Source organism: Schistocerca nitens, chromosome 1 (assembly GCF_023898315.1).
Source record: "Schistocerca nitens isolate TAMUIC-IGC-003100 chromosome 1, iqSchNite1.1, whole genome shotgun sequence".
Classification (NCBI taxonomy): domain Eukaryota; kingdom Metazoa; phylum Arthropoda; class Insecta; order Orthoptera; family Acrididae; genus Schistocerca; species Schistocerca nitens.
The window spans coordinates 564,218,273-564,232,102 of NC_064614.1; the positions used below are offsets into that span (position 1 = coordinate 564,218,273).

General features: G+C 46.2%; 1 pseudogene; it reads left to right on the plus strand.

The window, feature by feature from the left end:
- The first annotated feature begins 4,549 nt into the window (after positions 1-4,549).
- On the plus strand, positions 4,550-4,667 carry LOC126211521 (5S ribosomal RNA; annotated as a pseudogene).
- Positions 4,668-13,830: the final 9,163 nt, after the last annotated feature.

A 13,830-nucleotide genomic window follows, 5' to 3' on the forward strand; every position in this document is an offset into this window, starting at 1 on the left:
CTACAAATATCATTATTTTATGTTTGATTATGTCAAATTGTAGGAAATCGAAGCAGTTTTGTACATTATCATTTTGCTGTAGCACTGAAACGGTATACTGTCATTGCCACACAAATCACAAAAGTGTAAAAAACAAAAAGACACCACATACAGAAAGCCTTGATCTGTCGATATACAGTTTCCTGACATTTTATTACAATATTTGGTGGCTAAAATGACGCTTTTTCTAGAGATCCTCAGTTTGTAGATTCTATGAAACAGACTATATTCACATCACGTTTTCTATGGTAAAGAAAATCCGCCAAACACCTAGTTTAACTCAGTACAACATGGCGGCTCGTAAATTTTGCTGTGTCGTAAAACTATGTAGCATCTTATTGGCCACGTTCGTCTCCACGAGGCAAAAATCTAAGATGCCGGATTCTTCGTTTCACGCTCCAACGTGTAGCGGAACGTGGAACTGCACGTTATGACGTCACCAGCTGCTCGTGCATGTGGGTTTTCATGACCCGTGAGAGGGCAGCTTAACAGCCGGCTGCGTAGCAGGGTGACGAGAGGTGGAGGTAACGGCGATTATGAACCACCTAACCTCAGAGAACGATTTCCTAAATTGTTTAAAATTTTACAAATATAAATTTCCAAAATTCTCAGCTGACTTTCGGAAAATAAAAAGCATGAAAAATAAGTGTCTCGAAAATGGCAAGCAGCTCCAGAAGTTCCGAGCTGTGCTTAACCCAGCGCAATTTCCAGCTGCTTGCCTGAGAATATCCCTATCAAATGGACTTTCGGGTTAACCTGTTGCGTAGAAGATACCTGCTAGGTACAGGCGGACAGTGACAGGTTTGGCCGTACCTGCTATCTACAGCAAATCTAATACGTTATTAGACAGAGTCTCAATATATCATCTTTACAAATTAAGACGTTTATAACCTTGAAACTATACTACATAATAACAAATAGTTTTCAAAATGTGGTAAGCGGACTCAAGAAGTTTATTTACTTCGCAGGTGACGCAATTTTAAGGAGAGTTGAAGTTGTAAACCTGATAAAATGTGGACGCCACGGGAGAGAGCTCAGTTTGGGGTCTGCTTCATACAGACTAGGATCCCCTACCCTCATACCACTAGACTCCTTCTTGTGGTGTTTTGTGAAGGATCTGGCGCAGAAAAACAAGTTTAGAGACCTACAGGACTTGAAGGCGGCGCTCATTCGTAATGCATTTGAACATGTCACCGTTGAAATCTTGAATCGTACGTGGAGAGGAATGTAATTCCGTCTAGACATTATCCGTCCCACTACGGGTACACACATTCGTGTGTATGAATGAGGAAACAAAATCGCATGCTGAAAACATCTAGCATGATTTTAAAGGTGTTTAAGTCTTAATTTGTATAGATAATTTAATTGACACCCTGTACATGTGGTCTTTATTCTTTCAGACATGTGCGAATGAACAGATACCACACAAAATAATGTATGCGACTGACGGCATGTAATGACACCTACAATGCGGACGCACACTACGTTCCAACTCTCGGGAATAACGAGAAGCTGCGAGCAATGAGGATAAAGGATAGTGGACGCTATATGTTGGAGTGTGCGACAAGCTGAGAATTTGGTTGGCAAGGAAGAGTGCTGGTTGTTGTTGTTGTGATCTTCAGTCCGAAGATTTGTTTGATGCAGCTCTCCATGCTACTCTATCCTGTGAAAGTCTCTTCATTTCTGAATAACTACTGCAACTTACAACCTTCTCAGTACGCACTTCCCTCCAGTACTAAGCTGGTGATCCCCTGATGTCTCAGAATGTGTGTTATCAACAGATCCGCTCTTCTTGTCAAGTTGTGCCACAATTTTCTTTTCTCCCTAATACTGTTCAGTACCTACTCTTCGGTCACATTAACTATCCACCAAATCTTCAGCTTTTTCTATAGCATCACATTTCAAAAGCCTCTATTCTATTCTTGTCTAAACTGTGTATCGTCCATGTTTCACTCGCATACGTGGCTACACTCCATACAAATACTTTAAGAAAGACTTTCTGACATATAAATCTATATTCGATGTTAACAAATTTCTCATCTTCAGAAATGCTTTGCTTGCCTTTGCCAGTCTACGTTTTATATCCTCTCTACTTCGGCCGTCATTAGTACAGGGTGCATGGGTACAGGGTGCAGACAACTGCAGGGGGTGGCTCATGTCGGTACCAACGACATGTGTCGCTTTGGATCGGAGCAGAATCTGTCTGGTTTCGGGCGGCTAACTGAAATGATAAAGACTGCCAGTCTTGCTTCCGAGATTAATGCGGAGCTCACTATCTGCAGCATCGTAGATAGAACAGACTGTGGTCCTTTGGTACAGAGCCGAGTGGAGGGTCTGAATCAGAGGCTCAGGCGGTTCTGTGACCGTGCAGGCTGCAGATTCCTTGACTTGCGCCATCGGGTGGTGGATTTCCGGGTTCCGCTTAATAGGTCAGGAGTCCACTACACACAGGAAGCGGCCACACGGGTAGCGGGGGCTGTGTGGAAGGGACTGGGCGGATTTTTATGTTAGAGGGTCTGAGAGAACTACACAAGGGACGTCCGTCTACAAGTGGGCGGGTTTAACACAGTAAGGTACTTGTAGAAACGATTGGTATTGTAGTTGTAAATTGTCGTAGCTGTGTTGGGAAAGAACCAGAGCTCCAAGCCCTAATAGAAAGCACTGAAACGTCTCCTTAGAAAAATTTATAAATGATTGTGCTGGTAAACCTCTTACGTTATTTGATTTTGAAACAGCTGAGCAAAAGTGAACATACTCACACATTTCTCTCTTTACTTATTCTGAGCAACAGTAAACTGACACACAATAATTTTTTCATTTATTTTTTTTCATTTTTTTTTCAGCGCAACGTAATCTGACTTTAAAAATCCCTACAAAAGAATGGCTCTGACTAACAATAACCTACACCTTTCCTGAATCACTTACCTCACAAAAATCTTCGTTACTCGAGCTACTGTAATACAGCGAGCGGCAATATTTCCAGCTAAATAAAAGATTCTAACTACTGACGGCACTAACTACTGATAGGCACAGTTAGCCAATGAAAGATTTTGATGGAGAACAAACAATGTATTTACCTTAATAGTGTTCAAAAGTTCATGACATCCAGTCTTACAAACTTCCTTTTTTTGACAGACACACGTCCAGATCGTCCGCTCTCAAAATTCTGCCATCTCTCTCCCCACATCCACCACTGCTGGCGGCTCACCTCCAACTGCGCAACGCTACGCGCTGTTCACATCTAACTGCCCAACACTACAATAGCGAATATTCCACCAATGCCAACCAGCCACAGATTGCACACAGCACAGTCAGTGATTTTCATACAGAGCGCTACGTGGCGTTACCAACATAAAAACCTAAACAGTCTACTTACACAGTAAATACCGGTCCATGGAATAAAACATAATCATTCAATAAAGTGACTGGTTGCTGTTTTATGTAACTTATTTACATTCAATTAACAGTCATGGGTTCTAAAGTATCCGTAATAGAAAAGCTTAATTTCTTTGTTTCCTACACGGACATTGTATTTATTTTGTGTGCAGCCGTTTCGCAGTTCCTTTTTAACATGCAACGGGCTGGAATAAGCAGACTTCTCTACCTCTTTAACACTTCTTCCATTCAGATACTTCCCCTTGTGTAACAGGACTATTAATTTACACTGATTTTCCGGCATTGTGCATTAGTGTCTCTCATAATGGAAAGGCTGCCTTAAATTTTATTAGTGCAGAATACACTTAAATTACATTAAAACTGTTTCTTGCATGTAGCCGCCCCACCTATCCCAGTATAAAATGGTTCAAATGGCTCTGAGCACTATGGGACTTAACTTCTGTGGTCATCAGTCCCCTAGAACTTAGAACTACTTAAACCTAACTAACCTAAGGACATCACACACATCCATGCCCGAGGCAGGATTCGAACCTGCAACCGTAGCAGTCGCGCGGTTCCGGACTGAGCGCCTTAACCGCGAGACCACCGCGGCCGGCGCTATCCCAGTATATTCAACAGAAACCTCTGCAGTACGACGTGAAGTCTGACGCTGCCACGGTCATGTTTACAGGACGTTTTCTCTGAAGGTAAGAAATTTCTTATCTGAGACCATGGTAGGAAGCAGCATTTAGCGAAATACTAATGAGCTACACCGTCACTAACGTAAACGATGAAGCAGCTGAGGCGGTATTACGGACAAGACGCGCTAACCGTAAACATACAAGCGTACAGAACACATGGTACCTCTGCAAATGAAGTGACTCTACTCCAGGCCACAGTAAGTTTGTAATAAGGAGATTCTGTTTATAGAAATAGACTTACTCGGTTCTGCACCGCTGTCCCCACCAGCTGCCAGTGGGCAAATGTAGCTCTCGTGGAAGTAAAACTACAAGGGTCGTTGAGTCATTAGTGCAACACACTTTTTTCTCTCAAACACACAACGTATTATTCCCCAAATCTCTGGCTTTAAAACCCTAGTTTTGGATGTAATTTCTATAGCCTTACGCCATCCTGAGCCAACGGCCTTGCCGCAATGGTAACACCGGTTCCCGTCATATCACCGAAGTTAAGCGATGTCGGGCTGGGTTAGAACTTGGATGGGTGACCATCCGGTCTGCCGAGCGCTGTTGGCAAGCAGTGTGCACTCAGCCGTTGTGAGGCAAACTGAGGAGCTACTTGACTGAGAAGTAGCGGCTCCGGTCTCGGAAGCTGACACAAGGCCAGGAGAGTGGTGTGCTGACCACATACATGCCCCGCCATATTCGCACCCAGTGACGCCTGTGGGCTGAGGATGACACGGCGGCCAGTCGGTGCCTTTGGGCCTTCATAGCCTGTGCGGGAGTTACGCCATCCTACTGCGAGAGTCTATATGCCATCACGGTACCAATCTACTGGTCTGCCTCTCAACCAAATTCTTGCTGCATCAATAACTTCTCGGTCATTGCTGTAGTGTTGCCCGTGGAGTTCAGTGGCCCAAAGAACTGCGAGTTAGAAGGTGCGCGATCCGGGTTGTAAGGCGGATGAGAAAGAGCAGCCTACCAAAATTTTGTGATCCCCTTTCGTGTGCGCAGACTTGTATGTGAGCTTGCCTTGTCGTGCAGAAGGAGAAGTGAGTTCGTGTTTTTTCGGTCATGAACACACGTAATCGTTTCTTCAGCTTCCTAAGAGTGTCGCAATAGAATTGGGATTTGTGCGTTTCACCATGAGGGAGGCTATCGAAAGGAATAGTCCGCCTTCAGAGTCCCAGAAGACAGTAGCCACGACTTTACCAGCTGAGCGTACTGTTCTGAACTTGTTCTTCGAAGGAGAAGTTGTGATCCCACATCATGGATTGCTGTTTTGTTTCAGATTCGATGTGTTCACTACATGTTTCATTGCATGTGACACAGTTTGACAAGATCGTCACCATCACCATTAGAACGAGCAAGCAGTCCGACACAGGCGAACATTTGTTTCCTCTTTACGCTCTTCAGTTAGAGTTCGAGGGATGCAGACTCAGAAACCTTTTTACACCCCAACTGATGGACAAGTAAGTCATCACTACCAACAGAAGCGTCATATTGAACATTGAGTTGCTTGACTGTTATTCGTCGACCACCTCGAATAAGAATTGTCCATACGTTGCAACATCCGTATGTCGCAACATCGGAGATCAGATTGATTTCCTTCTCTCTATTCTATTGCCAACAGGCATTTGCTCAGCGGCTTACCGTGCTTTTACCACTGCCCATTCTGTAAATACCTTTGAGTATTTGTGATGGTATGGTCTTCGTTCAAAGAAAATTCAATAACTGCTCTCTGTTTAGAACGCGCCTCTATCTCAGATACCATTTTGAAGACTGGTTAAAGTGCTAAATAAATAAATGTCGTGTGACTAGGGCCTCCTGCCGGATAGACCGTTCGCCGGTTGCAAGTCTTTCGATTCGACATAGGCGAACACTTGTTTCCTCTTTACCCTCTTTTCGGTGACTTGCGCGTCGATGGGGATGAATTGATGATGATTAGGATAACACAACACCCAGTATCTGAGCGGAGAAAATCTCCGACCCAGCCCGGAATCGAACCCGGGCCCTTAGGATTGACATTCTGTCGCGCTGACCACTTTTTTTTTTACTCCAATATTGTTTTTAAATAAAGAAAATATGAAGCACCACACAAGGTTTGAACTCATATCCTTTCACTAGGCAGCCCAGCACCTTAACCGTTTTTTTTTAGACGCTACCCTTTTTTTTTTATCTCTGACCCAGCCGGGAATCGAACACGGGCCCTTAGGATTGACATTCTGTCACGCTGACCATTTTTTTTTATTTTTTTGTTTTTTTTTAACTTTCTAAATAATTGGTGGAATAACCAAAGAAAATGAAACAGATGAAAAAAAAGTGCTAGAGGAGGAATCGAACACGAGACCTCTGGTGTAAGAATCCGAGCCCTAAACACCTTTTTTTTTATTTTGTATTTTTTTTGGTAAGTGCTCTACCAACTTGTTTTTTTTCCGCTGCCAACCTTTATATATATATATATATATATATATATATATATATATATATATATATATATATATATAGGTTTTCAGAAATTACTGCAACCAGTCGCCTTTTATGTAGATGTATTTTATTTAACCATGAAACACCTCAAAACGTAAATTAAACTGTAAATATTTCATGTAACTGTACCACATGTAGTGATTATTTGCTCTTATACGTTAAACATAAATTATGCTGTAAATATTTCGTGTTACTGTACCACATGTAGCGATTATTTGTTCTCGTTTCTGTCTAGCCACAGATACTCAACCACCCACACAATGGGTACAAAAAAGCACTAAATGTATACACCATCTGATGATGAGTTGCTAGGCAGCTCGAAACCGGTCATGGTTAAATAAAATACATCTACATAAAAGGCGACTGGTTGCAGTAATTTCTGAAAACCTGTTCACACCACAGTCGCAGTGCTCCACATCCACAATGGATAAAAGTCATATATATATATACATGGACAAAAGGCGTCTTTCAGGTACAACAAACAAAATTAGAAAATTACAGCCGTAGCAACAACAGAACAAGAGTTCCTTCTAAACTATGAAAAGAAATTGAAACTAATAGTGTGATGATAGATAATAACGAAAGAAAAAGGTAACCAAATCCCGCACGCCATTCCATGTGCATGGCCCCTCGGCGTACAGATTCCATGTTCCAAATTGTTACAACATTTCGCAGCGTGTGGAGCCCCATGTCGGCGGTCATCCTCTGCCCGGTACTCCCCAACTGTGAGGGGGGTTGTCGAAGACACTGCGCAAATAGTTCGCAAATAGCTGTCGGTATCGGGGTGTACACTCAAGTGTGCTATGACTGTCCTGGAGAAATTGCCAGTAATCAAGCACCATCTTCTCATCATCGCGAAAGAGGTAGTATATGGACATGCCTTTAAACCATGTGAGAGCGTGAGTCTTCGCAGGTGGGAAATAAGTATCCTCTGGACAAAGGAGGAGCCGTGGCGCAATTGTGCGAGGCGCGATACGTAGGTAGCAGGTGAGGATCTTCTGCACTAGCAGCCATACCTCTAACGCCGATCCACATGTTAAACGGTGTTCGTCAGTATCCACGAGGTGGCAACGTGGGCAAAGGGGGGAATCCGTCATCCCAATAGCGTGCAGCCGTTGTCGTGTTACAACCTTCCCGTTCACCACCTGGTACCACGCGGCTCGTACCCGCGTGGGGAGGAACGGCTTCTGGACCGCTCTCCACACTGCCGGCCATAGGGTCGTAGGGCTCTTCCTCTCAATCACATTCCGAGGTATGGACCTTAGCAGCAGTCTGTAAACGTCTCTCGCCTTGGGAGTGCGAGTGTTGGGAAGGTCTGGGTGCACGTAACTATATTCAAGAATAAATGCCGAGAGGTGCGAGAGTGAAGGTGTAATGTGCGCAACCGTGACAGGTGGCAGAAGAGACGCCGGCAGCAATTCCTCTAACAGACGTCCCGTAAGGGAAGCATCTTTGTGGGTCCACAATTTCATCATTGTGCACAAGTATAACGCTGTAGATCTTGCTCGTACATTTATAAGTCCCAGTCCGCCATCACGCGGAGGGAGGGTGAGTGTTTCGTAGCGGACTTTGAATAGGTGTCCGGCGGTAAGGTAATATCCAAACGCTGCTTGCAATCTGTGTGCCATCGCTGTCGATATCGGTAGGACCTGGGCCATGTGGATCATCTTAGTCGCCACGTGAAGGTTGAGGTATTCCACACGCTGTAGGAGGTCCATCCGCCGAAGTAAGTTCCGGCGAACTTCTGTGCGTATGGCCTGTAGTAATCGAGCATAGTTCATTGCAGCCGTGCGGCGCACATCCTGTGTAAATGTTATGCCCAAGAACCGGATATTGTTAACTAGTGGGAGTGGGGCTAACGCGTCCTCCTGTAGACCTCTCCCAATCGGCATCGCTGCCGATTTGGCCACATTCATGAGGCTGCCCGCTGCCAATCCATAGCGATTGATCCATTGAATCACCGATCGTACCTCGTCACCAGATCGGACAAGTAATAGAAGGTCATCGGCATATATCCTGCAGTGAAAGGTGTGATCCCTCAATGACATTCCCGAGAGCCTGTTTTTCAACCCTCCGACAAGTGGTTCGAGTGCGATCGCGTAAAGGATCATGGAGAGTGGGCATCCTTGGCGAACTGACCGTCGGATCGGAAAGGGACCCGCAATCCGTCCATTCACCAGTACACGGGATGCTGCTCCACGGAAAAGGCGCTGAAAGATGTCGAGAAAGTCAGGCGGGAAGCCCATGCGGGTCATAACGGACAGAAGGAACTTGTGATGAACTCTGTCGAAGGCGTGGTCGAAATCAATGGAGATCAGAGCAGCTCGAAGGCGACAGCATGTGGCGGTGGCTATTAAATCCCTGCATTCGCTGGTTGCTGTTTGCATGTTGGTCACTCCGCCCTGTGTCGTTTGCTCCATTGAGAGGAGTAGGGGCAGAACCTGCTTTATGCGGCTGGCGAGTAGTCGGGCGAAGATTTTATAGTCCGAGTTGAGCATTGTAATGGGCCTATAGCCCTCGACCGTCCGACCTCTGGAAGGCTTGTGTATCGGTATAAGGAGACCTTCCACGAATGCAGGTGGCACGTGGGAACCGGAGGTCATCAGTTCTTGGTACATGCTGATCCATCGGGGCATCATTAGATCGCGGAAAGTCCGATAAAACTCGAGCGGCAGTCCGTCTGGCCCGGGAGATTTGTCGAGTGCTCCCTTGTTAAGCGCGTCCTCGATGTCGTCCCGTGTAATTCCACCTAACAGCGTCGCCGCTGCTGCATTGTCGAGGGTTTGCGACACGTGCTGCAGTATGTCGTGATCGTCCGCTTCCTCTTCCGCTGTATTCACCTCGTCGTAAAACTGGCGATAGTGATCTGCAAAGGCTTCTGTAACCGCGGCCTGAGTCAGTACGACCCTACCACCTGGCAATACGAGGTCCGTGATCAGCTGCTGTCGGCGTCGGCGGCTGTCGAGCACGATGTGATGCATAGACGGGTTTTCACCTTCCGCTCGGTCGTGACGTCGCGATCGCACGACGACCCCCTCCAAACGTTTCCTCGTAAGAGACAATATTTGACCTTTAATTCGGCGGCTTTCCATTTGTCGGTTTGGGGATGGTGGTTGGCCGTCGAGTTCGCGAAGCATCGTGTAATAAAAGTCCAATGTGTGACGATGCCAAGCTGCGATATCTTTACCGAATTGAGTTAGCACATGCCGAAACGCTGGTTTTGCACAGTCCACCCACCAAGCTAGAGTCGAAGGATATCGGGGAAGACGACGTTCGCAATCCAGCCATGTGTTGGCGATAATTCGACGGCATTCCGGGTCTTGAAGATGTGCCACATTCAGCTTCCAGGGTCCTCGGCTGCGCCATATTCGCTGCTGTTGTAGAGTGAGTGTGCATATAAAAGCGCTATGATCGGAGAAGGCAAGCGGCCAACGTTCGGCGTCCAATACTCCCGGCGCTAGAGCTCGTGAGACATAAATGCGGTCTAGGCGACTGGCCGAGTGACTAGTAAGGTATGTCGGCCCGGGACGGTCACCGTGCACTGTCTCCCACGTGTCAGTGAGAAGCAGATCACGAACCAGGAGCCGAAGTTCTTGACAAGTCGAGAAGTGTGGGACTTGGTCTTTGGGGTGGAGCACACAGTTAAAGTCGCCGCCGAAGATATATTGATCGTAGCGGCTGATGAAGAGGGGGGCGATATCCTCCGAGTAGAACAGCGATCGTTCGCGGCGTTGGTCAGTACCTGATGGAGCGTAGATGTTAATGATGCGTGTGCCCAGTGCTGTGATCGCCAGCCCCCTTCCTGACGGAAGGTAAGTCACTTCTTCGATGGCTATTCCGTCGCGCACTAGTATTGCCGTACCGCTGCCATTCCGGTCCGCCGGTGACATATGTGTCACGTAACCGTAGAAAACGGGGAGGGCCGCTATATACACTTCTTGCAACAGGGCAATGTCAACATCCGAAGAACGAAGCATCTCACGCAGCAACTGGATCTTCACTGCCGTTCGTATCGTGTTGAGGTTAAGCGTGGCGATACGATATGCTTGTTGCCGAACCGCATGTGTTAAGTTATCCATTAAGACTGCAATTGCCTATGGCGCTTCTGACTCTATTGACACCTCCGCATCCCCACAAACCTCACCTGCCGTCCTTTCTAGAGAGCCGGCGCCAATGGCGTGAGCCCTGTTGGCGTAACTTGCATGGTTCCGTCGTCGTCGCGGTCATCCGCCCACGTCGGGGAACTAAATGCAAGATCTGCTTCCCTAGCGTCCTCAGGACTCGGCATGGGTGCTTGCACTCCAGAAGGTGGTGTGCAGCATCTGTCCTGCATATCGGCATCCGATGTTGCCACTGTAGGTATATGTGGTTTGTCCTCAGTTCCGTTCGGTGGTGCCACACTGCAGCAAATGGCGGCTGCCTCTGTGGTAGCGTCGTCATTAAAGGTGGAGTCTTCGTCCTCTGGAGGCTGCGTCGCATCCCGTTCGGAAGTTGCTCTACGCCTCCGCTTCCGTCGCTTCGGGGAGCGTTGCTTCCTGGAGTGTCCTTCTGTGTCAGACGACGGCAAAGATTCCCGACGTTCCGGCACAAAGGCAGCTGTAGGCACAATAAGCGAGTCTACGGCCATGCTATCGTCATGTATGTTGTTATCCGTCGACGGGGGCGGCGGCATCGGAATTGAATCCGTAGCTTGTGGAACGGGTGTGTCGTCATCGTCCTGTATTGGAGGATGGAGCCGCGACCCAACAGTGGATGTCGGCTGTCGTGGTGAAGTGGTAGCTGTCGTGAGGGCTGCTGCATAAGTCACGGGAAGCAGCGTCGGCTGCGATGGCGCGTCTGCGTCAGCCGGCGGCAGTTGCGTGATTCGACGTTAGAGACATTCAGATCTAAGGTGTCCCTCCTTCCCACAACCAGAGCAGGTCTTTGGTTGCCCATCGTAGATGACGATGGCACGGCAGCCACCGATAGTCAGATGTGAAGGTACATGTCTTTTAAGTTCTATTCGGACCTGGCGGACTCCATTCAGCACAGGATATGTCTGGAATTGCGTCCATTTTTCCGCAATATGATCATGGACCGTGCCGTAGGGGCGCAGCGCTGTCACGACGTCCTCCGCCGGTAATTCGAAAGGAAGTTTGAAAATTCTGATCGTGCGAAGTCCCATGCCAGAATAATCGACGTGTACAGTCCCCACATTGCCATCAGCATGGCAGAAACGGAGGCCCTGTTTCGTGTCCCGAAGGATCCGTTCACATGTTGCGTCGTTGATGATCTTGACATATACGATACTACTCACAATGGACAAGTGAATACCGAGAATGTCGGTCGCCGGGATTTTAACTTCTTCTCGTAGAAATCGTTCGACTTCGAGTGCTTTGGGCCGTGCAAATTCGTTGCGGAATGTAAATTTGAGCGTCGATTTTCTGTATTGGTGCGCCATGGTGATCTATATGCTGAGTACGGCACGCGCGAAACGGCCGAGTACGATGTAAACAACACAAGCGCTCGCTCCGCGGCAGGAACACAAACAGCGCGTCCTCACCGCAGCACAGCCAAAGGCCAACTCTCCACTCAGCTACCACTCAGCTGCCGTCTGCACGAAATTACTAGAAATGTATGCGATGATGTGGAAATGTTTTAAGACTTCGCCAACAAAATTACAATTTTTTATGCCAAAACTGGCCTAGAACATGAAATGTGGTGCATTATTTACTGAACACCCCTCATAGTTGTGTCAAATATTACCAAGAGGCGTTTGTTACAACTGATTCACCTCCAGACAATATCTTTAAACGTGTATTTATAGCCATACAGAGAAAGAATACATCAACGGTAGAGTGAAAGACTTATGCTGAAAAAGAAACTTAGGCTAACGTTAGGACAAGCTGGTTACTATTGTTTTCTCTCACGTATGGGTACTCCGTGAATAAATCTCTGCGCTATGATTATTGACGATTACATCATTTGACGGGTACATTTTAAGTGAGAGGGGTTCGCATTTTGGCAGAGAGCTAAACGGAACACTCCTATGTTAATTACAGAAGAGCAAATATTACACAAATTTATGTTTCCTCGGCTCATACGAAAGCTGTTAGGATGGAGATTTTAAAGTGTTCATACAGGCTGGCAGATCTGTTTTGATCTAATGATCAGAAAGTCAAACTTATTTACTTTGATTTTTCTTCTGTTTGTAGTGCTTCTTTTACGGCACATTTCAGATAAAAAAAATGGTTCAAATGGCTCTGAGCACTATGCGACTTAACATCTGAGGTCATCAGTCGCCTAGAACTTAGAACGAATTAAACCTAACTAACCTAAGGACATCACACACATCCATGCCCGAGGCAGGATTCGAACCTGCGACCGTAGCAGTCGTGCGGTTCCGGACTGAGCGCCTAGAACCGCTAGACCACCGCGGCCGGCATTTCAGATAAATATTGATGTCGCATTGTTTTGATATTTTGCTCAAAATATTTTGGGACCGTGGGTAAATGTCAGTTTGTCGTGTGTCAAAAACTAGTCTACGATTCTCGCAGTATTAGAGCTTCATTATTGTTGAGCAAACTAGCATAAAATGGGAGATGGTTTGTCTGCATCGAAAACTTCAGAGAAAGGGTACTATTTCCGTTTAAAAGCAGAAGCATTTATAGCGCGTTGTGGTCTCTCTCAGCAATCTTTAAGTGAAAAACAGACACAGAATTCAATAAGGTCCAGCATGGATAAAATAACTGTTTCCCTTTTACAGGTATGAGACAGGAAATAGGTCATGCACATGTTGAATAAATCATTATGTGATTTGTCTGCCACAGTTTGTAATAAGTTAAGTCCAATGTTTTGAGACAAGAGATGAACCGGGTAAGTACTGTAACCACATTAGCGATCGATGGTCGCATATGGATCTGAACACCTTGCAGCTATTAGTTGGTTAACCGCAAATATGTTAACGACCCTGTGATGCATCTGTAATTTCGCCCCGGATGCTTTTCATACAGATCTTTAAACTTACGGTAAAACACGAAAGTTACGTAATACACTCACTCCACTTTCAACTAGTATGGAGTACATTGTCATAGCTCGTGACTGTTGCTTTCTAGTAAAGGACGTCATTCTTCACAAGTCAGTTAATAGTTGTATAACATCACAAAAGGAACAGTCGGAAAACAGAAACACGAAAAAAATATAGGTGCTTACTAAAATACTATAGGTTCATAAGGAATTCATTTGTGGTATACATGAGTGGTGCTGTGTTTTT